The sequence below is a fragment of the Lissotriton vulgaris genome, chromosome 9, assembly GCF_964263255.1.
Source record: "Lissotriton vulgaris chromosome 9, aLisVul1.2, whole genome shotgun sequence".
Lineage (NCBI taxonomy): Eukaryota > Metazoa > Chordata > Amphibia > Caudata > Salamandridae > Lissotriton > Lissotriton vulgaris.
The window spans coordinates 977,331,587-977,355,361 of NC_141697.1; the positions used below are offsets into that span (position 1 = coordinate 977,331,587).

The 23,775-nt window shown below is 44.1% G+C and overlaps 1 protein-coding gene across 1 annotated transcript in view; it reads left to right on the forward strand.

The window, feature by feature from the left end:
- The first annotated feature begins 932 nt into the window (after window positions 1-932).
- Window positions 933-23,775, forward strand: part of FANCD2OS (FANCD2 opposite strand) — a 42,889-nt gene continuing 20,046 nt past the window's right edge. The window contains exon 1 of the mRNA XM_086936810.1: window positions 933-996. The gene's annotated coding sequence lies outside the window, so the exon portion shown is untranslated. The remainder of the gene's footprint in view (window positions 997-23,775) is intronic.

Here is a 23,775-nt window from a genome sequence, read left to right on the forward strand (position 1 = left end):
AACAAAGGTGTCTGTGACAGCCAATCAAAATAGGCCATTCTTAGGTTACCCCGCCCTTTCATATCCACTTCCTTCCTGTTCTAGACAAAAGTCATCCTTTCTGTCAGAAGAAGCAGTGTGTTTAAACTGGGAGGGATGGAACGCTACAGCTTCTCTTTGGCCCGGGGGGAGGAGGGGCGCAGGCGATGACGAAGGTAGAGTTAGGCTGGCGCAAGGACATCTTGATTGTGCGACAGAGCTGCGTGGGTTATTAGAATCCCACCACAGATTTAGACTTGTGATGGGATGTTTGTGGGTAAGCGAGGTACTGGTGTTTCCGGCTTGAGGGAGGCCTGGGCGTTGGTGAACTATGATGAAAAGGCATGAAGCTGAAACTTTTTTTTTTTTACAAGTAATATGCTTCGCTAAAAAGACATTACGGTACTTCGCCTTTTTCAACGCGTCGTCAGGTGTAGTAAGTGCTATAAATAAACTATAATTACTAGAACCAGACAATAAAAGTAAGGCGGAAATGACTGACGAGCGCTCCAGATTCCACCAATCAGCATTAAGCCACGGGTAGTCCGTAGAGTTTCACAGCCAATGAAAACAGCTGTCAAGTTCAGCTTCCAATCAAAATATGCGTCCTCCTTTGCGGCTACTTGATGCTACCAAAGCGCCTTAGTTACGGGATGAAAGCGGCTACTTAAAGGAGTAGAATGAAAGAGTACCTAAAAAAAACCACTATCCAAGAAATACTGAACGTGTCCCTACCTTGGTAATGTCTCCTGAGCTTGAGCATTTGTTTTCGAGTTTTAAAGACTCGAGGTGGGCGCTCAGAGTCTGGGCTCGCAGGTGCAGCGAAGGACGCGTCACGCTCCGAGGGTTGCTAGGAGCTATGAGAACAAAAATAAATAGATTCAGGACCGAGGAGCCGCTGGCCTGCCCCTCAAGGAACACAGGTCGCAGAGTCATCTCTGGCGGTGGGGACAGGAGGTGGAGGCCGCGGAGCTCTAGGTGAGGGGAGCTGTAGTAGCAAAGGCACGTTTCCGACTCGCAATGTCTACGCTAGTAAGGTTACGCTTAAGTTCCTATCCCTTGCTTTCATACAGTAAATCAGTGCTTCTCATGCACGAAAGAATACCCCAGGAGTGGGGAAGTCCTGTCTTGGTGACATGGTCATCATACACCCCTCCCCAGGAGGGTCGGCCACCGGAATAATGTGATTTTGCGACCCCGTGTTTGCGTTTTTTGTATAATTATGGATGTGTCGCATTTGCCACATTTTGCATCACCCACTACAGTTGAACAAAAAATGTTTATAGCTCAAACGGTTCATAAGTTATTAAAAATACGACAACAAGTTGCAGTGCAGTGGCAGATCCTTTGAAAAGCGGGTCTGGTCACCTTTCTATCACCCACAAGCTAAAATGTCTAAGTGTACTTCCCAACTGCTCTCTAAGCTCATCTATCATTAGAAAATGTTTAAAATGTACTCTTCACTTGGGTTGAAGTAAAATGTTTCCGTGTTTTTTTTTGGGGGGGGGGAGGGGCTATCGAAAACATGAATCTGCAATCTGTCAGATTTTCGCATGAGCAAATGCACACCTATATATTTGCTCACACGAAAATGGAAATCCCAAGTTACATAGAAGTATAGTCTCAAGGCCAACTTTTGTTAACTCTTCTGAATTCCTGAAAGCGGTAACGTTTCTTCAGTGAAAGGATGTAATACCTGCTGAGTATTTTTAAGACTTTCTTTAAGATTTGGCTACAAATTAACTTTCTTGTTGCCCATAATGGGTTTACATTGCATCTCCATTATTAATCTTAAATATTGACATGCATCACACTTGTTTGAATAAGTTATGCCTCAAAAAATGGTATTTAAAGCTGCACAACAGTGAGCAAAACTTTTTTTTACTCATTTGAAACTTCTGTGTTCATTTTAGTTTGACAACAAACACTCACCACTATCTTGTTCGTGCCTATGCATGTATTTGTATAATCAGGGAGCTTTCTCTGCCCCCTTTATAAAGCCCTACGTATTGTTTACTTGAAACCGTTATTTAAAAAATATTCTGTGTCTTCTACTTCAAATGCCATGAAATTGTTACTTTCACTTGCTAGCCCGGATTTGTGTTTTTTTATAGCAACTTTTATCCTGAAATCTGTTGCTGCAAGAAAAACTATGGTTTTTTAGCTATTTTTTTCTGGGGTTTTTTTTATTGCTGATTTCTGTATGCCCTGAAAACAACCCATGATGATATGTACTTTCCCTGTGTAATGTCACATGTATGATTTTATCTGTGTACTTTTATGACGTTTTTAAAACTGTCGAATAAAGTTTATGAACTGAACTGAATAAGTTATGCCTCAAAAAATGGTATTTAAAGCTGCACAACAGTGAGCAAAACTTTTTTTTACTCATTTGAAACTTCTGTGTTCATTTTAGTTTGACAACAAACACTCACCACTATCTTGTTCGTGCCTATGCATGTATTTGTATAATCAGGGAGCTTTCTGGGAGAAAAATACACTGCTTCAAATTTTACATTTTGCATACAACTATACATTTCTATATCAGAAACAGTGGCAGTAATGCAAGCTGAGCTCATAGCATTCCCTTAAAGCTTTTTCCATAACAGTAAAAGCTTTCCGCTGTGAATTGTATATACACGTTTGAACCATTTATATTTATAGCTACAAATATTGCTTTAGTGGAGACCATCCCTTTCACAAATCCATAATTTGGTTTTGTGAACGTGGCAACCAAAGTGTTTTGGCTGCAGGGAGTTCGGCCTTCTTGTCCAATGGACAAAATGACTCCAAACAATATGCCCTGGTTGTCTGCAATAGAAATTCCACACCCCAGGGTTGTTTATGGCTGTGTTTGCACGTGTTAGCACTTTAAAACAACCTTTTAGCTTTGTCAATGTTTGGTAAAACCAATAGGTAAAAAATATTAAGAGAAGCCATGTTATGTATGACAATAAAAATAAAATAATTCAGAGCAATATTTAGCATTCACTTCAGGCACATGTAGTGCTTACATAGTAGTGTTCTGTGGGTTTTTTAGTGCGCTATCTGCAAAGACATATACTCATATATAGACATAAAAACATATCTTTCTGTGAAGCAAACTGATAGTAACAATGAACATTTTAACCCCCTAAATGCTGGGCCGCCACAAAATATAACTTAACTGAAAGTGAATTTACTGAGCGGACAATTTTTAATATTCTCATTCTAGATATACAAAAACTGGGGGAAGTGCATACATTGAGGGGTGGGTGGGTTACTGTTCTTGCTCCTTTCCCTTAAATACTTGGAGAACGTACGTATATACATATTGGGGGGGGGGGGAGATTTACTATTTCAACTTCAGTCCCACAAACATTGGGGAAAGTGCATATATTGAGGAGGTAATCTTTACTTGAAAATAGTAAAGATCAATGTCAATCCAGTCCACAGACACTGGTGAGAGTGTATAAAATGAAGGATGTAACCCCAATCCCACAAACAATGGAGAAAGAGCATACGTTGGAGGGGCTGGTGGTCAGATTTACCAAAATCCTACAAATATTGGTGAACGTTCATACTCTGTTGGGGATGGGGTGTCATATTTACTAATCGAACGGCAGTTCCACAAATATTGGGGAAAGTGCATAAATTGGTGAGGTGAGAATAACTATTCTTACTTCTAGCATCAGATACCTCACCTTTTGAAAATTACCCAGGTGTCAGGCTGGATCTGGAAGTTGGTACCTTGCAGCTCCACAGTGATGCCATTCCATTCCGTAAATGATGTGCATAGCCAATCTTTCTGTGTCACCAGACGCGGATCAGGAGCTTGTCTCTTAGACAGTTACCTTAATATTTCCATATTTTCTTCAGTGTGCAAGGGATATGACCAATAAAATGACCTGTTTCAAGCCCAGTAGAGACTGCCTCAAACAAATGTCTGTTTGTGCCTGTGGGCCTGAGGCTCGAGTCACAACTGCAAGGCCAGCGGAGACTCCGCATTGACGAACTCGAAGGCCACCAGGGAATGCAAGGCAAAACTCTCAAGTCAAGCATAAGAAGATGCCGCAACAGGACCGTTCCAAGTCCTGCTCTATGTCCAAGGCTCGCTGTTGGTCCTGTTCACAGAGTCGACTGAGCCATTTCAGAAGTCAGTCCTCATCGCACTCCAAGCCCTCAGGTAAGTGTCAAAAACACAAGAAGCCAAAGTGGGATTCCTCTCACTCTAATTTTCCTTAGCACGTGATGGGGGTGCATCACTCTTCTTGGTCCTTCTCCCGAAGCAGGTGGACTTTAGAGCTGATCCCTTAGCTGGTTCCGGCACAGCATGAGTTTCCAGGGCTTTCAGCTATGCCATATCAAATTTAAGAGATCCACGCAGCCATGCTCCAGCTCTTCGGATCTCTGCCATTTCCCTCTTGTGTATCTTCAGGCCCCAAGTAGCTGAGAGGCCTTCCACCTGTGATACGGATGACAAGTTCCCTCGTGGCACCAGATGGATCCTCTACACTTGTCTTGCCTCCTGCTCTTCTTCCGACTCAGCTGCCGGCCGGCGCCACAATCTATGTCAGACCCATGCACTTGGTTGCCGCCTGAAGAAGCAGATCCGATTGTTCTCCTGGATGCTGAATCAATGCCAATATGACCTTGATCGACATCATGCCCATATCTGGCAGCAGCGCTGCTTCCCCCCACTTGAATCAGTGGATTCTACCTTCCACTGGGTGGCTGTGTCCCTGCAAGGGTATGCTAAGGAGGTTTGGCAGGTTGAGCTGAAGGGGTGACAGCAAGTTGGGCAGAGTGCTGACCTTGGTTGCGGGCACCATGGCCTCTACCGTGAAACTGTTGGGTTCACCATGTGGGTTGGGCATGTTGGCGGTAAGGGATGCCTCGGTCAAAGATGCAAAATGCTGGAGAGTGGAATCCGCTTTTCACTCCGAACAAGTGAGTCCCATCATATGGCATGTCTATCAGGGAGGGCTAGAAATTACCAAAGTACACAGTCAATCACAGCCACATATGGTTGTGAATGGCATGGCATGGCTGATGCATATGGTCCGCTCAATTGAATTGGTTGTGTCCAAGCCACAACTAATCGTGAACTTGGCAGCATCATGACTATATTAAATTGCCTGAGACAGCACCTGGCGAAGGTCTTCAGGCAAACCTGGGAGAACTTATGCCACCAAATCCCAAAGGGCCTATGAGTAATGTCCCAACAAACAGCTGGTGATAGATCAAAGAGACAAGCTGAAAGAAGAAAAGACATGATTGCCGAATGTTTCCACTCGCTTAGATTCCCTATCAAGGAGAGTGGTGGAAAATGTATTGGGATTAGAGTGGGTGTTGGAAGCCTTCACCACTAGGCTTTCTGGAGAGGGATACGGCAAAAGAAAAGCCACGTCATCAGGAGCAGAGCAATGGCGTCTGGCAATTTGGCTATTGACTGGGTACCAGAGCAAGGTTTGGCCCAAGCACCCAACAATGTATCCATTATTGTCTTGTTAAAAGGAAGAAGGGGCACAGAAAATGTTTGCCCTGGTTGAAGGACTCCGTCCAGACATTGGTTTTAACCTTCTAGATTGGGGGCTGAAGGTCAAGAACTAAGTCTGCCCTACGCATCACCATGGTGTTGGAAGCCGAGTTCGATCTAGCTGGCCAGGGAGAGAAAAAAAGAGCCATTTATGGGGAGATATCGAGGAATCTTTCCTTGTGCAAGGCCTAGTACCAATTATCATTGATCGAGGCCAGATTGGCATTGATTCTGGCAGCTCAGGCTGGACTGTTCCAATGGGGAGCAGGGTCAAGACTGATTTGCATATGGCTCTTTCCAAACTGGGATGTTATGATGAGCAAAAATACAATGGATTAAACACAGATCTGTGATGTTTGACAATGTTCAGCATTCCGTCCATCATCTTTTTGTGTTGCTATAATACCCATTCTGGTCTCACCAGTACCCCTCTGTGTTTTCAAAAGTCATGGTGCTGGTGTCACACATTTGGAGTTCAGGGGTGCCAATCTTCCCCCACCTCGACAACTGGCTGTTGAAGGCAGGCTCACTCCAGGCAGTCGTCAACAACTTACAGACTTTCTGCCAAATTTGGGGTTCACTATTGACGTGCAAAGTCACACTTGATGACTCATTAGATTCTTCCCTTCATCTGAACCATTCTGGACATGGTTCGATTTCGTGCCTTGTACATGGGAAAGAGAGTTCAGGACAGTGGGATATGATCCTGATCTTTCAGCACGAGTCCTGGATTTCAGTGAGTTCAACTCTGAGACTGATGGCCTGTATCCAGCTGGTCAAGCACACCATGTGGCACATGATGGTTCTGCAATGCGATCTGAAGTCTCAGTGGGTCCAACATCAAGGGGACCGCTCCAACCACATTCAGAATTAGGAGGAGACTGCAAAAGATCTGCAGTGATGTTTTTTTTCAAAAAGGAAAACATAAACCACTGCCTACAGATAGAGATGTTAAGATATTTTCTCTCAACTTTATCATATTTTGAGATCCTACTCCTGGGCTGTGATATTCTTGCGCGTCTTCATTCAAAATTCAAAAACCTATGATGGAAAACGAGAACAAGCAGTAACGTCTTCTTTTAGTCTTGCTACATGGTTTGTGTTGTTTATTTGGTGTTTCAAACCAAAATACTAATTGTGTGTTTTGATTCTTACAGGAAGCACCACTCAAGAGGATCTGTACTATAACATCCCAGAATAGGCTATTCAGTCATTTGATGATTTCTGTGTGACCTATCAAGTATTTCTTCAGCTTCTATGCTTAATACCTTAATAGTTTGCAAAAATATTCGTCAAATCCCGTTGGGTTGGGGAGGGGGGGGGGGGGGATTCAACTGTGGGGGATGACTTTGTTTGTCTTTGATGTTCTGGGACCTGTCCTGTTATGGCCCTTCAAACTGAGCCAAACACATCCCCTTTCGCACTTGACTCTCAGGAGTAGCGATGGCGAGCAGTCATGCTTCTTGGGGAGGTAGTGTGGGCATGCTCGAGCTTGGAATTCAACGCCCAGCAATTCAAGAACAGTATATCCAACCAAGTGCGTATCTTTAAAAGAAAGGCAAGTACTTTAATACACGCTAGAAAGCAATAATGTACTTATCAATAGAAAGCAATTTTATGTCTTTGGACGCTATTCAGGCAGTGCTGTGCCTCGTACGGCTTCCTCTCAGCCACCCACTCACCGCATTGCAGTCCAGGCTCTCCGCTGGTTTTGGGTGCCACCCTTTAATATAGGCTATGCGGTAGCGATGTGAATTAAATTACACAGTTTTTAATCAACTTCAAATACATGTGCTGTCAGTTTCAGTACAAGTTATTACTCTGCAGCAGTGGAAAAAGTCTTAGTAGGGTCTCCCTCAGTGCCCGGCCTCCAGATGTGCTGCACATTCTTTGCATGCAAGGGGGTGCTGGTGGACAGCTCTTATGTGCTTGATCTCGAGGCAGTAGAGGAGGAGATGGCAGTCCTAGCTTTATACGGTCTCAATTGAACTAGCAGTAAGTGTCTCTGACTTTTGGGTCTCGGAGATGGCCCCCAGCCGTAGACAGCAGGTTTTGCTGGGGTTGTGACCGGGCCACGTGACACCTCAGCAGGTGTAATCTCTTTTGACTGGTCATGACTTTGGTAGTTGCAGCCCTACATGGGCCAGATACAAAACACAGTTGCCGCCCCATGCAGGTTGATCACACTGACTGCTAACTGCTACACGCCTGTCGATTTCTTCTGGGCAGTCGCAGCCACGCACCAGCTGATCATCATAGTTGGCAGTTGCGGCCATGCACAGGCTGATCACAATACTTGGCAGTCGCAGCATCAAACAGGTTGATTAACATTCACCAACAGAGCCCCATCTGGGCCTCGTTAACTGTAGTCATGGAGACACAGAGCTGACACATAGACATTATTGACTCCTGTGGGCCCAGACATACAATGGGGATGTGCGGCTCCTCGTAGAAGGACACTCATTCTGCAGTTTTGGCCAAATCCTTCCCTCTCTAGCAGGCAGGGTTCTAGGTGCTTCAAGACAAGTATACTACTCTGGCAGCAAAAGATCCAGATTTCAGGTGACGTCCCCTCAGCTCTGAGAGGCTGGCTGTCAGGCAGACACCAGCCTTGGCTGCACAGCTGTCCCCTGAGTACTCTGCAGCGCACTCCCTTCCATGGCTTGCACTGGAACAACAAGGGAGGTGGTGAAGCCCCACTTGTATACATAACAGGCAAACAGGAGATGTGTACTCATATGTACACACAGCCTTAAACTGTAGTACCTGTTTAGATTGCAAGTGTCCTTTCCAGGCTGTTCTCTGGACACCTCATTTCAGTAAAGTGACTTTTCTAACACCAGGGTAGTGGCCATTTTGGAGCACACAGAACAGAGAGCTCTGCACCAGCCTATCAGTCCAACTGAAGAAGGAATCCGGGAAAGAGAAAAGGGTAGATCTCAGCTAAACGTTTACCCACCTTGCACAACAGCTAACCCCTACCACCCACCAAGTGGCAGTGTTCAGGAAGACTAATCAGCAGATCTTTGCTAAGTAAAAGGCATAATTTAATATGTAGAGGTGCCTTTTTTCCACTGCCCTCATTTCACTGTCCAGGTCTCCTCCCTCAAGCTTCAGGAAGTTGAGCAATATATTTCTACTGTCTGGGACCACAACCCTCATCAGCATTACTCTGGTTGAGTCACATACCATCTGTGCACAATGCAGATTACATACATCAACATACTGTATGTGAAATGTTCATGCTAGAAACTAGGTAGGCGCATATAAGTGGACTTAACACGAGAGGGCCAGTATGCCTCCACTCAGTAACTGTGATAAAAAGATCTGACCACACTATTAATTCCAAAAAAACAGTACGCTACCACCAAAAACAAATGTGTTAACCTCATACCAGGGACAGAAGTCCACTGTTTGTAAACGCAGGCAAGCCTGGCACACACCTCCAAGGCACAGGAGAAGTCCAGGAGGTTCTCTTGACATGGACTGGCCTACACCAGTGAGCATATGCTGAATTAGCGTGAGACAGGATCAAAAATCAACAGTCAGATATCAGATTCATAGGGTCGGACATTCATGCAGCACAACACAACTGTCTACAGTGCAGGACACGTTCCCGACTCAACCATCTTTTAAAAACATAAACTAAAGAGGGTGGCAACTACTCTGATTCCTTATCAAGAGTTGACATACATAAATTAAACTTTAAATTTTGAGAGGGCTACAGCTATCCTAAATGCCGAAGTGGACTTCAGCGCATGACAAGTTTTATTTAGTAAAATACCTTAATTGAAATAGAACATTTTAGAAAAGTAATCCTTTTGATGTCTGAAAGGGAGTGAAGTAACAGACTAATGTCATTGCTTTGCCTAAGTGTGTTTGTCTTGACCCAAGTAAATTGTAAGTATTTCAGCCCCAGTGTCAATTCCACTTTTTTGGCAGCTTCGATTGTTCCATAATGATCTTTAGCACTGGCTGTTTTATTAACAAGAATGACACCAACACCTGCATTGTGAAAGCTCCACAGATGATACAGCATACGTCACGTGAGCTTGTCAACAAAAAGGAATCCCCGAAATGATTGCAAGAAAAGAAATGCACAAGTTATTAACATGCTTATTATGAACACCCCCTCCCAGTGGTCGCTCCTCTGCTAAGTTGGAGGGGTGTCGCCCCACTGCTTTTTAGCAGTTAAATAAAGGGAAAACAAAATGATAATAACTCTTGTTATTATCAATTTTATTTTGTCCTACTTCATGCAGCTTTCCGTTATATGGCAGGGCGGGTGGGGCTGTTCTGCTCACAGACCAGGGCAGGGGAGGAGTGGTAGCACCCTCCTAAGTGCGCTATGACTGTTTGAACGGCCTCTCGGGCCGTTCAAACAGTCATGCGCACTTTGCATGTTCTCGATGTAGGCTGGATTATAGACTACACGGAGAACATGCCCAGGCTCCTAGTCAGCCTCTGAGCACCGAACCACGGAACTCAGACCAATCACAACGCTGCCAATGAAGCGTTGTGAAGGGCTGACTGGGAGCCTGGGTGTGGTTCCTGTTCAGGCCGAGCGAGGGACTTCAGAGGAGAGATGCGGCAAGAAGGTAAGTTTCTCTTTTTCCTTTATTTTTTAATACCTGCTTCCCTTTGCATCCTCCCCCTCCGTTCCGTGCCAGCCGCCACTGCCCCCTCCATAAAGATACATTTCTCCATCAAACCAAACTGCTTCATCCTAGATTATTCTTTACGCCGTACCTGACATTCACATTCGCCAGAGCTGCCAACTTTGGAGCTGGGGAACCAGGTTTGAGTCTTGGCGTCAGTTCAACATCCTGTGATTCTGGGCAAATCACTTAATCTCCCCGTGCCTACCAAAAAATGACTGTGTCCTTGTGTAATGTAACTGGTGCTCATGTAAAGCACTCCAATACCTTCGGGTCGAGTTCGCCCTATATATAACTGCAAAAAAAACAAAAAAAACCCTTAAACATCACTGGAGATGAAGCACTACATGGAACATCAAGACGGAACTCAAGGTAACAGTGTGACACAGTCTAAATAGTAACTTCACAAGACAAGGTGTAAAGACATTGAGTCCTTCTTCACTTACCACTTTTATACTGTGTCTGGGTTGACAACCCTTTTGGTTGATCTGTGTTATTGAAAGTGTGAGCTCGTGGTTTGTGCTTTTCTCAATGACCCTAATGGACATAGGCTACCATGTTGAAATGGGGTAGAGCACTTGTGAAGCGTGTATGTTTCTCAGTGAAGAAATGCCAGTTACAGTGGCATTTATGTGTGTATATGTCCCTGTAGGAAAGGAGGACCTCTACCTGCTGCCTTATATTGACACTCTGGCCACCCTATTGTGCATGATATTCCCGATGGAAACTTCTAACTTCCCCACCTTTAGAATATCACCCAAATGCTCAATATGGAAATGTTCTCAGCATTGTTCCTGTCCACGGCTATGTGTTGCCATGCGGCTCTCATCTGACTTCCACCCTGGAAGCGGAGCCACATATAAGCGCTGCATCTGTGCACTACCATAATTTTCTTTATTTCTATGCCTTGGAATATGGATTCGGAGACCTGCTGTCTTTTTCATCTGTTTTGAACAATTTTACAAATTCGAATCCAGCGGCAATGGAACAATATCCCCACCTTAAACAACCGGGTTCAAGCTATGTTGTGACTTTCAGAAACTTATGTTGGTAATGGACCCACACAAGGTGTGCCTTTAGTGTCTGAGCTTGGGGCATGACTCTTAGTCATGTGCTGAATGTGCCCTCATGCACCAGAAGATGATTCTGCATCGCAAAGTGAACCTGTACATCGAAGAGCATTGAAAGAATTAACGGACCACACGTAAGTTCTGCTCCAAGTCAAGAGTATGGAACCTCTTCCTATTTCGAGTTTGATACAGTGACATGTTCTTGTCAGTCAAAATCATCGGAAAGTCTAAGTTGAAAAAAGAAACCTAAGAAGGCGAAGCGAGGCGCTACCCCAGCCTGCCACTCTCAGTTGAACGGGAACGCGAGGGGGTCATGGTGGCAATTGGTCTGGCTGCCCACCATTCAGCTCGAGGAGCCGATTTTGCCATTGATTCTGATGCCCTCTAATTTCCTTGAGTAATTGGTGACTGCAGAAAGCTGAGGCCTTTAATGAGACCATGATGCCTATTTTTGACACTCTTCCGGCTCTCTCTAGTATGACATTAGACTTAAAGGATCCAGAGGGACCCTCTGTCAAGTTAGCACCTGGCTCATCTGTCCTCGGTGCTGTCTGAGCCTCTAGCACCTATATGCTGTGCACTCACTCTAATATTGACTCCCACTCTAACTACAACACCTGTGCTGGACCCTCTTTCATCGACACCAATACCAACGCATCAGTGAAGGATCTGGTGTCTACTCTGATGTCTGACCCTAGTCTAATCAGCCTCGATCCTTACTCAGGTAGCCAGACTCCCCTCCAGTGCACTCAGCCGCAGTACAACCTCATCCTGACAATATACTGCCAATTCAGAGAAACGATCACCAGAGGTTTCATCATATTTTTGGTTCTATTTTAGGCCAGAGTTTACCTCCCAGAGATAATAATGGTGTTAATGAGGATGATTTAAACCACACTATGATGATGACATGATGTATGGACCTTCAGGGGGCCAGTGGGCTTGATACCTCCTCTGATATAGAGTTGGTTCTCTCCCTTGGGCCATCAACAGAAGAGAGTGCTTCCTTTGCTGTGGTAATTCGATGTGCTGCTGAGGCCCTGGGTGTACAACTGCCTTCTGTTGAGATTAAGACGAATGTCCTTATGGAAGTTCTACAGCCTTGGCTTGCTTCTGAGCCCAGGCTTCTGAGACCAGCCACTGAGACCGATTGCTCCCGTCCTGTGTGGAAGGAGTTGAGCAAATTCTATGCTGACCCAGTCACCCTGATCCTACCCAGCCATCCATCAGAGGCCCATGACCGACTGTGTCAAAGGCTGCTTACAAATCAAGCAAATAAGGGCAGCTCTACCTCCCTAATCGAAGTACATCTGGATCGCCTCCATCTCCTTGATAAGAGCCGTCTCCGTATTATGTCCTGCCCGAAACCCAAATTGGGTAGCGTCCAGCAGATTGTTGGTCTAGACATAATACACTAGCTGATCATTCATGGCTCTTTTAATGATTTTTTCAGGTAGAGGAAGGCAAGAGATGGGCTGGTAACTACCTGTGTCTAAAGTGTAGGTTTTCTTTAACAAAGGTCTAACTGCCACTGTATTCCAGACTGATGGAAAAGTTGTGGATTGACACACCAGATTAAAAATATCTGCCAGTGTTGGCTCTAAGACCTCAGCACCCAGAGACGCAACTCTTGGAGGACACTGCTCTGTTGACGAGCCTGATTTAGAAGATTTAATCCTTTTTGTGATTACTTCCTCCGAAGGAGGTATGAATAAAAATAATAAAGGAGCTGAATTACCCTGCAAGGAGGAACCTATAACTACTGGAGAGGAAGAATTTTAGTTGGAAAAGTTATTATAAACCTCCTCGACTTTGTGGCAGTTGCAAGGGAGTCACAGAAATACTGACTACATTCTGTGGTTACGAGGAATCTGTTGATAGTTAGTTTCTTTATGGTCAGAAACAGTTCTTTTTAGGAATTACCTGCTGCTAAGATTTTAATAGTGAAATAAGAAGACTTTACCTTGCCGATTGTTTACTTATATATGGCCAAAATGCTCTTATATGTGACCCTCTTGTCCTTACCAAAGCTAATTCTCCACTTTCTTTCTTGTTCCCTGTAAGACTGTTTAAGGGCCTTAAGCTCATCTGAAAAAACAAGGAGCCGGTGACTGTACTTGATGTACTCGCTTGATTCTGGACCTGTTTTCAGTGTTATTACCTCCATGGTCACAATCCTTTGAGCTCACTGGAGTGTTGTTTTAAACTGCAGTTTTCAGATTTCATGGGTTACCCAAGTGAAACCTTTGGGTGAGAACGCCTACTATCATCTTTAACAGTCTATTTGGAACAGACATGGGTTATAAGCATATCATTATAGTCAGTGGCATTGACCTTTTCACCTGTACTTTTGTGAGTGAACAAGCCTTTTCCTTTTGATGTAACAAGATTTGCTCTGTTCATCACTCTTCCATTTTCAGCAATGCAGAAAGCCGGCTTGTTAGCCCAACAACAGCAGGGAAATGCTCCTAGATTTAGGATGGCTGTGGCATGCTGCCTTGACCACCAGAGGAGTATAAGTAGTGCTGCATCCGTAAATTATTTGTTTAACAATTCAGCTCATCACTGATGGAGTTCTAGAAAAAAAGCTGACAGAAATATTAGGACTGGAAGATCTACATGGTTGCCACTTGAAAATCGTGCAAAGTTGGCTGCAGAAGGAAGTGGCCCAATCCAAGGAAAGGAAACAAAGGCAGAGGTTTCTAGAAGGACCTATGTGAGAGTGCACCCTAAAAATTGGAGGCTGCCCAGGAGCAACTGGATCACCCAAGCTCACGATAACCAGGAAAGATATCCAAGTTAAAGATCTGCTCCACCACTTTCACACATCCCAAAGGGTTAGCTTGCAGCATCCCTGACCCCACCCATGCCCATTGCGTGCCTCATCCTATTCCCCAATATGAGCCCTGGGCACTGTTGGTTTGTAGAGTATGTTTGTTAATCAAGTTATCCTTCTTCTGATTCCAGCCTTTTCACAGGTGATAGAGTGTCTTCAAGTTGGGAAGTTAACAATGAGCTGATCCACGAAACCAGCTTCCATTCAGAAACCGTGGCATTTGGACCCATCTGGCCGAGTACTCTGATTCAAAGGTTTACTCAAACGTATGGAGGAAACTGATCTTTCAATGTTTCCTGTAGATTTAGAACAGTTCCAAGGCAACCAGCTACTAAATGTGCACTGTCACTGTGGTTTACTTGGGAATGCTAGGAGCTTACGATATAGATATAATAACAAGCATTTGCAATGCAATAGGTCTTGCATTAGGAAAGTTTGAGCTATTGGTATTGTAAAGGAATTTTTTTTAATTTATGTGTTGGTTTTGAAAATAGCGAAGTTAATAGCTTTGTCATTTACAATGCCAATAGTTATAACTTTCGCAAATGTGACACCTATAGCATTTGTAATGCAATATGTGTTGTATTTACGTGACTTAGATGTATTGCTATTACAATTAACAATGGCTTTTAATTTTTTTAAATAATTAATACTTAAATAAAAGTTATTGTAATTTATAATGGAAATAGCTTAAACTTTTTAAATAACTAGTGTGAAGATTATGTTCAGTGTATGTTATTGTGACGAAAATCCAAGAACAGAAGTGAAATATTAACATCTTTTTGTGACATTTGTAATAAAGCTTGAAACAATAAGAGAACATATTTGAACCAGTTGTTGTTGAATGGTTGCACAGATTGATGCTGTGGTGGTGCTGAGTGATGTTGTGGTAGCGACGACTGATGCTGTGGCATTCAGTGATGCTGTGGTAGCGCATAGTGATGTTGTGGTGCCCCTGAGTGATGCTGTGTTGGTGCTGAGTGATGCTGTGTTGATGCAATTGATAGAGTGAGTGCAATAGATAGATAGTGTGAGGGTGATAGATAAATAGAGGGAGGGCAATAGATAGATAGAGTGAGGGCGATAGATAGACAGAGTGAGGGGCCGGGCGATAGATAGATAGATAGATAGATAGATAGATAGATAGATAGATAGATAGATAGATAGATAGATAGATAGATAGATAGATAGAGAGAGGGTGATAGAGAGATAGAGTGAGGGCGATAGATAGATAGAGTGAGGGCGATCGATAGACAGATAGATAGAGTGAGGGCGATCGATAGATAGATAGAGTGATGGCGATAGAGTGAGTGCGATAGATAGAGTGAGGGCGATAGATAGAGTGAGGGCGATAGCTAGAGTGAGAGCGATAGATAGATAGAGGGCGATAGAGAGATAGATAGATAGATAGATAGATAGATAGATAGATAGATAGATAGATAGATAGATAGAGTGAGGGCGATAGATAGAGGGCGATAGATAGAGTGAGGGAGATAGATAGAGTGAGGGCGATAGATTGATAGAGTGAGGGGAGATAGATAGAGGGAGGGCGATAGATAGAGTGAGGGCGATAGATAGATGGACAGATAGATAGTGTGAGGGCGATAGATAGAGTGAGGGCGATAGATAGATAGAGTGAGGGTGATAGAGTGAGGGCGATAGATAGATGGACAGATAGTGTGAGGGCGCTATATAGATAGAGTGAGGGTGATAGAGTGAGGGCGACAGAGTGAGGGCGATAGATAGAGTGAGGGTGATAGATGGATAGAATGAAGGCATTAGATATAGTGAGGGTGATAGCTAGATAGTGTGAGGGCGATAGATAAAGTGAGGGCGATAGATAGAGTGGGGGCGATAGATAGAGTGAGGGAGATGGATAGAGTGAGGGCGATAGATAGATAGAGTGAGGGCGATAGTTAGAGGGAGTCTGATAGATAGGTAGAGTGAGGGCGGTAGATAGATAATGTGAGGGTTATAGATAGAATGAGGGCGATGGATAGAGTGAGGGCGATAGATAGTGTTAGGGCGATAGATACAGTGAGGGCGATAGATAGATAGAGTGAGGGCGATAGATAGATAGAGTGAGGGCGATAGATAGATAGGGTGAGGGCGATAGATAGACTGAGGGCGATAGATGAATAGAGTGAGGGCGATAGATGGATAGAGTGAGGGCGATGGATAGATAGAGTGAGGTCGATAGATAGATAGAGTGAGGGCGATAGATAGACAGAGTGATGGCGATAGATAGATGGCAATAGAGTGATGGCGATAGATAGAGTGAGGGTGATAGAAAGATGGATAGAATGAGGGAGATAGATAGAGTGAGGGCGATAGATAGATAGAGTGAGGGCGATAGATAGATAGAGTGAGGGCGATAGATAGATAGAGTGAGGGCGATAAATAGATAGATAGATTGAGGGCGATAGATCGAGTGAGGGCAATAGATAGAGTGAGGGCGATTGATAGAGTGAGGGTGATAGACAGCTAGAGTGAGGGCGATAGATAGATACATAGATAGATAGATAGATAGATAGATAGATAGATAGATAGATAGCGATAGATAGAGTGAGGGAGATAGATAGAGTGAGGGCGATAGATGGATTGAGGGCGATGGATAGATAGAGAGATAGAGTAAGGGCGATAGATAAAGAGATAGAGTGAGGGCGATAGATAGATAGAGAGATACAGTGAGGGCGATAGAAAGAATGAGGGCGATAGATAGATAGATAGATAGATAGATAGATAGATAGATAGATAGATAGAGTGAGGGTGATAGATAGATAGCTAGCTAGATAGAGTGAGGGTGATAGATAAAGTGAGGGCGATAGATAGATAGATAGATTGATAGATAGATAGATAGATAGATAGAGTGAGGGCAATAGATAGAGGGCGATAGATAGATAGAGTGAGGGCGATAGATAGATAGAGTGACGGCGATAGATAGATAGAGTGAGGGCGATAGATAGATAGAGTGAGGGCGATAAATAGATAGATAGATTGAGGGCGATAGATCGAGTGAGGCCAATAGATAGAGTGAGGGCGATTGATAGAGTGAGGGTGATAGACAGCTAGAGTGAGGGCGATAGATAGATACATAGATAGATGGATAGATAGATAGATAGATAGATGGCGATAGATAGAGTGAGGGAGATAGATAGAGTGAGGGCGATAGATAGATTGAGGGCGATAGATAGATAGAGAGATAGAGTAAGGGCGATAGATAAAGAGATAGAGTGAGGGCGATAGATAGATAGAGAGATACAGTGAGGGCGATAGAAAGAATGAGGGCGATAGATAGATAGATAGATAGATAGATAGATAGATAGATAGATAGATAGATAGATGGTGATAGATAGATAGCTAGCTAGATAGAGTGAGGGTGATAGATAGATAAAGTGAGGGCGATAGATAGATAGATAGATAGATAGATAGAGTGAGGGTAATAGATAGAGGGTGATAGATAGATAGAGTGAGGGCGATAGACAGATAGATAGAGTGAGGGCAATAGATAGAGTGTGGGAGATAGATAGAAAGATAGGTGGTTGTGTGTGTAGTTGTGTGTGTGTGGCTGTGTGTGGGGTTGTGTTTGGGGTTGTGTGTGTGTTGTGTGTGGGGGTTTGGGTGTGTGTGTGTGGGGTTGTGTGTGTGGGGGGTTTGTGTGTGTGAGGTTGTATGTGTGTGGGTTGTGTGTGTGTGGTGGGTTGTTTGTATGTGTGGGTTTGTGTGTGTGGGGGGTTGTGTGTGTGGGGGAGGTTGTGTGTGTGGGATTGCGTGTGTGGGGGAGTTCTGTGTGTGTGGGGTTGTGTGTGTGTGGGGGTTGTGTGTGTGGGGGGTCTGGGTGTGTGTGGGGGGTTGTGTGTTTGGTTGTGTGTGGGGTTGTGTGTGGGATTGTGTGTGTGTGTGGTTGTTGTGGGGTTGTGTGGTTGTGTTTGTGTGGGGTTGTGTGTGTGGAGTTGTGTTTGTGTGTGGTGTTGTGTGTGTCGGATTGTGTTTTTTGTGGGGTTGTGTGTCTGTGTGGGGGGGTTGTGTGTGTGTGGGGGTTGTGTGTGGGGGGGTTGTGTGTGTGTGGGGTTGTGTGTGTGTAGGGGGTTGTGTGTGTGTGGGGGGTTGAGGGTGGGGGGTTGTGTGTGTGTTTGGTTGTGTGTGTGTGACCTGGGATACCTACTGGCCAAAAGAGAAATTGTGCAGAAATGGGGAAATACTGACAGACCAAGAGTGCACAGTGTTCTGTGAAATCAGGGTCTTTGTCAGATTGGAACCAATTAAAAAACCCACATAAAACGTACACAGGCCGGTGGCGGTATATCTTGATTCTCCGCCTCGGTGTAACGTTACGTGTATAGGGTTCTTAGATAGTTTGTATGCTGTCCTCCACCCGGGTGGAGGAAAGCATACAAACTATCAAAGAACCCTATGATGATGCTGTAACGTTACACTGAGGCGGAGAATCAAGATATACCCCCAGCAGCCTGTGTACGTTTTATGAGGGTTTTCTAATTGGTTCCAATCTGACCACGACCCTAATTTCACAGGACAAGTGATCCATTCTCCCCTTGATTATTATTATATTTGTACATACACACACACATATGTCATTGCAATGAAAATAAAAATGGCCCTGTAACACGTTATTAAGAGCACCTGTACTATTAAACACACATTTATTAGTACAGTATAAGGATCAGATTTGAGTTGATTAAAAGAGTATAGCAATAAAGGCACCAGGAAAATACTTCTTACTACTCACAACAAAACAACTTTCATTATAGGTGAGGTGTCTTTAATGTGATTTTACCGCATTGCTTTAATTTTAATCCTTGCATCTTGGTTTTGGTTAAATGCCTTTTGGTAAAACAAGTACTTATAAATATTATCCGGGCATAATCCAAAGATGTAGATGCACAGAGTATAATGCTCGACGGAGGGGTGGGGCATTATGACTCACTAAAGACGTTGCCTCACCAAACTCAACAATGGTAACAAATAACATGTAGCATAAACACTCTGCACACCTATATAGCTAGACAGACAGGCAGACAGACATCTAGATAGATAGACATCTAGATAGATAGACAGACAGATAGATAGATAGATAGATAGATAGATAGATAGATAGATAGATAGATAGATAGATAGATAGATAGATAGATAGATAGATAGATAGATAGATAGATAGATGACTGGGTGATCGATGGATGGATAGGTAGGTAGATAGACAGACATATAGCAAAATAAGTAGGCAGATAGATGGATGGATGACTGGGTGATGGATCAATAGATAGACAGATAGATAGATGACTGGGTGATGGATGGATAGATTGATAGATAGACAGACAGACAGAAAGATACATAGTTAGATAGATAGATGTACATGTACACAAACACAGTGTTGCCAAAACTGAAGCTTTAAGGTGCTGGGCGGATGCATAAACAAAGCCAAACCTGACAGCCAACAATTCCCTGAAATTACATTTTACAAGTCAAGTCAAGTCAAAAAGCTTTATTTCGATAAAAAGTCATTATCATAAAAGCAGAATAGTGCATAAAAAAATTACAATTTGAGTTTACTGTTTAAAAAGAGAAGTTCTGTATCACTGGATTTTACTATTACTTGCGTTAAGAAGCTTGACGCTTCGCTCAACCTACCCCAGCTGCAGCAGAAACTGACTAGTCCGTACTTCCTTGTGCTGTGGCGAGCATAAGAGGGGCACGAAGACGTCAGGCGCAGTGTACTGACCTGTCACGTTGCCTGGTTTCCGCATAGTTAGTTGGCTGTGTGCAGGTTGGGCTCTGACAGCAGGTGCTGGGCTGGGATTTACTTGCAGGAGGTTAATAATGCAAGAGCGTTTGTATAGTACGGCAAAGGACCATTAAATACTAGTATTGTGGGATGATGTTACTGAAAGGTCTGCTGTAGGACTGTACTGCTGATGCGTCTAACACCTGAACAAGCGGCCAGCCTTATCATGGTAATAATCCAATGAAGCCCTCTAGGAAACCATGACAACATTGGGATTTCTATAGCTTTTTTCTCTAGAAGATATAAGCGTTCCTTGAAAGCAGCGCCTTAAGACGAAGACCGAGCAGTCGTGGATTGCTGAAGATGGCCTGTAATGTCACTGCAGGGCCAGCTGTTCTCCTCCTGCTCGGACCGTGCCCATAGCAGATATTGTACTAAAAGAGATGCAGCAAGCAAGCAATTATATCTCCTGCAAATGCCGGTGTGTTAGGTGATTGAGCAGAGACATGGCGTCTCCTCCTCACCTGAAGCGTTTAAGGGATTTTTATAAACATCATGTTGGATACTTTCTGATTTTCGTTAAAAAAACATAATTTCCTTTAATGGACGTTTTGTGAGTGAGTGTGGTTACACATGACACACCTGTGAAAACAAAAGTGGCGAATAAAGCCACCAATGTGAAGCAAATGTAGTAATAAACTTCCGCTCACACACATATTACTAGAGTTTAAAGGTCAAACTCCAGGGTGTTAGCATATGATAGTTTTGCGGCCGCTTTGATGTTCTCAGTGGCCACGCGGCTCACTGAGAACATCAAAGCGGCCGCGAAAGTCCTCCCAAAGGCTGCAGGCGGACAAATGGCGCGCGCTCGCGGCGCACATGCGCTGTACCCGATCCGCCTGCAGACTTTGGGAGCATTTTCAAAAGCCCCTTACTTAACTCACACAGAGCAACACATCCGCATTGGCTCAGCGAGACCTAAAAAGCATGCACATTCATTAAAAAATATATTTCTAGGTAATACTAAATCATGTGGGAAATTACAGCCCAACAATACAAGCCTCATCATATATTTAAAATCCATTTATATCATAATAGAAATTGATTACAACTTAAAAAAAAGAAACATTCCAAAGCTAAAACGATTTGCAAAGGCAGTCAATCTCATTTGTATATACTTATAGCCATGCCCTTTACAGCAACACTTTGTTCATGTGTTTTATCTCACAGGGAATACGCTGACATGCTGCAACCTGCTTGCTCCTGGGCAGGTGGACTTAAAGAAAGTGTCAGCTCCTTTGAAAATTAAGGGAATCTAAACCAGGTGCATACACATGGCTATAAAATGGCTGTAGTGAGAGGAGATAGGTGCATGGGAACCTACAGGGAATAGGACAGATCAAATGTATGACTACCATTGAAGTTATGAAGCACTCTCAAAACGTTGCAGTGTATCACTCTACAAGGCAACACCAATTGGCCACTCAAAAACACTAAAAAACAGAAACTCAGTGAACAGTAAGTCCCTTCCTGCATCCACAGCCCATTACAAACAAGAGCTCCTGCCTTTTTCCCTAAAGAAAACCAAGCTATCCCAACACTCAGCCACAAGACAACCAACTGAAAAATTGTGCAACACATCAATGGGAAACACAAGATGATGGACGGACCGCTGAAACTTTTCAGACACTCACCACCAATCACAGATCTGGGTTGAATCCATCATCATTCTTTAGCTCACTCCGCAGTTCAGACCCACCTATATGTAAATCAGTCTTGACCCTGTGCATCATGGGAACAGTCCAGCCCGAACTGCCAAGCCAGGTCTTCCCTGAACCAGAAACAAGTATCCTGGGATTGGTTTCTCGGTAACACCCTTCATCAGCCAGGCTAGCTTGAATCTAGTGGCAATGTGAGCAAGGGACCCAGGTCTGGGCATAACATGCCAACTCCGGGCAAACACAACAAAGTCAAGGAGATGATGGACGGACCGCTGAAACTTTTCAGACACTCACCCCCAATCACAGATCTGGGTTGAATCATCATCATTCTTTAGCTCACTTTGCAACCTCAGTTCAGACCCAGCTATATGCAAATCAGTGTTGACCCTGTGCCTCATGGGAACAGTCCAGCCTGAACTGCCAAGGCAGGTCTTCCCTGAACCAGAAAGAAGCACCCTGGGACCGGATTCTGGGTAACACCCTTTATCAGCCAGGCTAGATTGAATCCAGTGGCAAAGTGAGCAAGGGACCCACGTCTGGGCATACCCTGCCAACTTAGGGAAAACAAAGCAAACACAAGGAGATAATGGACGGACTGCTGAAACTTTTCAGACACTCACCCCCATGGTTTGGCAGTTTGGGCTGGACTGTACCAGTTCGCAATTGCGAACTTACTTGTCGGCTCGCAAAGGTCGCGACTTTGTTGTTTCTACGTCTGGTTCATCATCACAGGTTCACAGCACCCTCTGTTTCACCACTGCCATCCTCTGGTTCACCCATGCCATCCTCTGGTACATTATTGCCACCCTCTGATTCATCACTGTAGATTATGGGGGGGAAAAGCAAGCACACCTGCCCTGCTTCAACTGACATGAATTAATTTCTGGTTCATCACTGTAGATTATGGGGGGGGGGGAAGCAAGCACACCTGCCCTGCTTCAAATGACATTAATTAATTTGGGGTTGATTAATGTGTCACTGAATTTAAACTTCCTGTCTGGCACCTGCTTCCTTATCTGCAATTTGCTTTCTGTTGCAGTGCAATTTTTTTCCCCAGGACCTTTGTGGCCTACTTGTAGCTATTCTATGAGCCTGCTGTGAGGGCCAGAGCAGGGTCATAGAATAGTTGCAAGTAGGCAACTGAACTCTGGAGGGGCCCCTCAGGCAGCACTACAGGGAATGGTTACTAATGATGAGTTTGAACTTTTGAACTTTTGCACCTGCTGAGTGCTTTCAGTTTTGCAAAACTTGTTTTTCTGTGGGGCACTTCCTTCCTCCCACCCCCCACCCCAAAAATGGACTCCTTGCAAAAAAAAGTGCAGGCAAATGTCAACCGAAGGAGTTATTCTGATAAAAATCATCATTTTCAGAAGGTTTATGCTGCTTGCTGGTGGATTTCTTGTGCAGAATTGCAAATGTTGTAATTTCGCGAGTGTGAGATTGTTGCTGCCCGCCGCATTTACATGTTCGCAATTGCGAACTCTCGTGATGCGTCGCCAAACTCCCGCAGGATCCCGCAGCAAGATCCAAAATGGCGCAGCACTCGCAAAATATCGAGAAAAACAACTCGGCAAACGCTGAATGACGGACGCCACAATATTGTATCACCAAGCAAAAAAATCCGCTGCGTGCGAATTTGCGGATTTTCTGTAAATTCGCGAGAGTTGGCGGATTGTGAATTTACCGAAAATCCGCAAAATCTGCGAGCGGAATGGATTTTCTGCCCATGCTTATAACTCACACACTTCTTTTATACACAGGAGTGTCTTCGAGGACCAGTGGAATCTCCTCACTAAGATGCTATTAAAAAGGCCTGTTTCAGGACAGCTGCCACCAATTGTTAGTCAAGTCATGGCTAGGATATGGGAAGGATAGTCACACATGATAAAGGGTGTACCACTTGGTGTGTACCGCTACCACCCAATAGTCTACAAGCTTGCTGGTGAGCAGCATCCGAACAATGTAGAGCAATAGCCTGAATGCACGTGAGAGGAGTCTCCTGTACAGGAACAAGAAAACTTACCCAGTCAACCAAAATAATAAAATGAGTCAGATGACACCAGTAACATTAAGTCCTATCGCCATCAAACAGAAATTTGAATGAGCCGAAATCTACTCCTTTCTATGGCATCTCTAGAAATGCAACCTCAAGCACGGTAGCAGGATTCTTCTTCTCGAGACACCCATCATTCTCTTCTGCTTTTTGATAAAATT